General features: G+C 36.8%; 1 protein-coding gene across 1 annotated transcript in view; it reads left to right on the forward strand.

Moving 5' to 3' along the window:
• LOC107848524 (pentatricopeptide repeat-containing protein At2g22410, mitochondrial) overlaps window positions 1-3,401 on the forward strand; it is a 10,022-nt gene extending 6,621 nt beyond the window's left edge. Inside the window, exon 2 of the mRNA XM_016693312.2 lies at window positions 2,907-3,401. The gene's annotated coding sequence lies outside the window, so the exon portion shown is untranslated. The remainder of the gene's footprint in view (window positions 1-2,906) is intronic.
• Window positions 3,402-4,108: the final 707 nt, after the last annotated feature.

Here is a 4,108-nt window from a genome sequence, read left to right on the forward strand (position 1 = left end):
AAGAATGAATCTTGGGTCTAACTCAACCTCAAAAGCTAGCTCATGAGGATAGGATTGTTCAAGTCCTACTCAATGTGTTATACCGTAAAGAATGAATCTTGGGCACGGTAAAGAATGAATCTTGGGTCTAACTCAATCTCAAAAGCTAGCTCATGAGGATAGGATTGTCCAAGTCCATATAAGGAGATCAATTACCCATCTCTTTTCCGATGTGGGATAGTTAACACTCTCCCGCACGCCCAGGCCTCATTAACTGGAGCGTGACAATATAATATGGGAGCCCAACATTGGTGATCAAAGATTTCCGATGTGGGATACTTAACACAGCGTGGACAATATAATATGGGGGCCCAACATCGGTGAACAAAGATTTCCGATGTGGGATACTTAACACTCCCCCGCACGTCCAGGCCTCACAGGCCTCATTAATTGGAGCGTGAACAATATAATATGGGAGCCCAACATCGGTGAACAAAGATTTGGAGCGTGGACAATATAACATGGGAGCCCAACATCGGTAAACAAAGATTTGGGATGGGCATGCTCTGATACCATGATAAAGAAATGGACCTTGAGTCACCGGTGTGGGACTCCAACACCCCCGCACGCTCAGGTCTGGACATCTGGAGCGTGGACAATAAAAGACGGGGGCCCAACATTGGAAACAATGAACTGGGTGAGCCTGACTTTGATACCATGATAAAAAAATGGACCTTGAGCCTAACTCAACCTCAAAAGATAGCTTATGAGGGGAGGACTGTTCAAGTCCATATAAGGAGATCAATTACCCATCCTTTTTCGATGTGGGATACTTAACATATACATAAAGCGTATGATGGATTTGTTAGGATTTTATTACTAGTCTCACCTTGTTTGGGTCAACTGAACAGTTGCAAATGATCTTTCCGATTCACAAGATCGCAGGGGGTAATGATGATCATGACAAGGAGGATCTGCTTTCGAAGCATGAAAAAAATTTCAAGTACCCGGGCAAAAAGCTGAAATTTTCGTCATTAACCAATCAAAGGCTGGCAAAGGACAACCAGTGTTATCACATTAGCTATGTTATTGATAATATATTGCTGTCCGCTCAAGTGGATGAAATGGAAGTGAAGAACGTTTTCCAAATTTTTGAAGAACTGTGTGTTGTGGCTGATCATAGTAAGCATGTCTTTATCAAGGATTCAGTTATATATAAAAATGCATGACAAACCTTGAGACATGCATGGGCTGGGCATGTTTAGAAGGGCAAATCCTATTCTTTTACCTCTCAGTAAATATTAAGGTAATATTCAGAGCTGACAAGACAAGATGCTTCCGTATGGCGGGCACGTTAATCAAGCCAGTAATGAATTCCGTTCCAGTATGTGCATTTCAATTGCCGTGTTTAACTGTAGCAAGTAGCAACATGTACGAAATTTGTTGCTGGATTGCAGAAGTTGGAAAATCTATGAATTCGCCGATGGTGTATGGAAGCACTAAGATTGACTTCTTCAACAGATACCAATCACATCCCAAAAATTACCTTAGCAACAACCAACACTCAACTAGATTTCATATATTGGCCATAAAATGACGGACGCTTCTCCAACAAGAGATATTACAGAGACTTGATTAGTAAGGCAATTGGAAGTGAATATAAAGTCTAAGTCAGCATCTTATATCCTAATTCTTATATATGTGCATCTTGTTGGGTTCATTGTCGAAGTGCACATATAGTCAATTTTAGGATCGCTAGTAAAGGCAGAGTGGAATTCATAAATATTTTTGCAAGTTTAGTTACTTCATATCCAATTTTAGGATCGCTAGTCAAGGCAGAGTGGAATTCATAAATATTTTTGCAAGTTTAATTACTTCATATCCATGAGACTAGTGTGTTAAAAGACTTTAGAATACTGAAATACATATGCATATAAATAAATATATACATAAATGTGTCTAAATTTAGGATTACCTCTAGTCATAATAAATCAAGTGCAGAAAACGTGTAATTCCGTATGCATGAAACACCAAAAAGGAAGATGAAACACCAAAAAGGAAGAGAAACAATAGTGGGAGTTTCAAGACTCTATATGGTAGTTGGTAGTCTGGTGTAATGAAAACACAGGTTTATATAATCAGCCAGTCTTGGAATCCACTGTTAGTATCCTTTCCCATCAATAAATAAGTCATCTAAGAGTCTGACCTCATCTAGAAATATTCTCAAATATTTTCACCAAATAATATATATAATAATTATATAATTTAATATATATAAATATAAAATCAATTAGTAATGTGTGGGTCACACTTGGTTAAATTCTAATGAGTAAACATAAATATTATACAAGAATCATGACGGTCCTATTCATTGTAAGTCAAGTACTTCCGTTCATGTATCACGTGTATAATCCTACCTTCTGACTGTAGTGAGAAAAATGATTTCTTTAGCTTTCGATAAGCTTCTGATGTTGGGTGTATTTATGCATTCTAGCATCACTATTCTAGCCTTTTTAGCCTTGTTTTGAGGATGATTCTATGCTATATGAGTTGATAATGAGATAAATGTGTATAAAAGTGTAAAGCATGTGTTTATAAGGTTCCAAGTGAAGTCCAAGTGAGTTTATACTTAAAAAAGTCAATTAGAGTTCAATGGAGAAAACTAGTCTTCCTAGCTTGAGCTTGTCACTTTCCTAGTCTATCTTGTTGGATTCTATTGAGTTCTATGTGTTCCTTATAGTTTTAAATGTGTTATGATATGTGGAAAAAGATGTTTAGAGTGTACAAAGTTCATATGAGTCAAAGAAAGAGTGGGAACTTTAAGTGAAAGATCATGGAATTCAACCTAGTCTAAGCTCTTGTTTTTTATTCATCATAATGGGTTTAGTGTTGTTTGTTCTTCTAATTCGTGTGGTGTAATGATGTAGAATGCTTTTGGAGCTAAATATGATGATATTTTGATGTTAAAGAGTCTGAAAAATCAATGGAAAGACACCACAAGACAAGGGATGGAAGGAGAAAGGGCCAACACTTACCAAAATTCAGAGGACAACTTTCAGAGAGTGCATGCGATTAGCATGCGCCGCATGCTTTATTCCAGGGGGATACAGGGTGCGACGTACGCCCCATTCCATAGGAATAGAGGGTGCAATGCACACTCCACTCCACACCTGGGCGTTTTATGCTAAATCGACTCCTAGACGAACTTGGCTTACCCTTATGCTATATATACATGTTGTATCACATTTTTACATATCTTTTGGACGTCTTGGACTAGTTTTGGGGATGCTCAACACTTCTTTTAGGGTTTATATCTCTTTACTTTAGTTTCTTTCATGGTTTGTATCATTAATCTAAGGGATTGGATGATGAACATTCCCATTAGAGGCTAAACTCCCTTTTCGGAGTTAAGGCCACGATCATGATTACTTTCATTTTGAATTACGTTTGTTGATTTGCTTATCATTATTGGTTGCTTATTTTTTATTGTTTTAACTATTTTAAGGATTAACTACCTTTAGAATACATCAATTGTCAACTTTGTAATCTCGAGAGAGGGAATAGGAGGATAGAACATGGGAATAAACAAACTTTGGTTCTTGTTTCTTTACAAAATAAGAAATTTAAATTAGTATCTAGGACATGGATGTACTTAAATGCCTTACTTGATTCATATGTAGGATGATATTTGTAAAGAACTTAAGTGATCTATTACATCCCCGCTCAATGAAGTAGGTGTAAGGTCCAACTTAGGTAAAGGATTAGAGGTTGAAAAACCATAATCATTCGATTAACCCTACGAATCAACAATCAAGATAAGCACTCTAACGAATGAAGTTCAATAACGTAGTATGATTGATCGTAAGCCTTAACCCTAGGCTTCTATCCATAATTGTCCTAAGTCATTACCTTAGTTTACTTTTAGTTTACAATTTTTAAACCTCCTTATTTACTTTTTCTCATTTGTTGAATTAGAGTTGGATAGGCGATAAATACAAGTCCTTGTGAGATTGATACTTGGGGTTTCTTGAAGCCACTTTACTACTTGATAAAATCACGTACACTTGCGTGTGCGTTGTCAAATTTTTGGTGTTGGAGTTGACTTATAATGAGCTATACACATTACTGA

Source organism: Capsicum annuum, chromosome 11 (assembly GCF_002878395.1).
Source record: "Capsicum annuum cultivar UCD-10X-F1 chromosome 11, UCD10Xv1.1, whole genome shotgun sequence".
Classification (NCBI taxonomy): domain Eukaryota; kingdom Viridiplantae; phylum Streptophyta; class Magnoliopsida; order Solanales; family Solanaceae; genus Capsicum; species Capsicum annuum.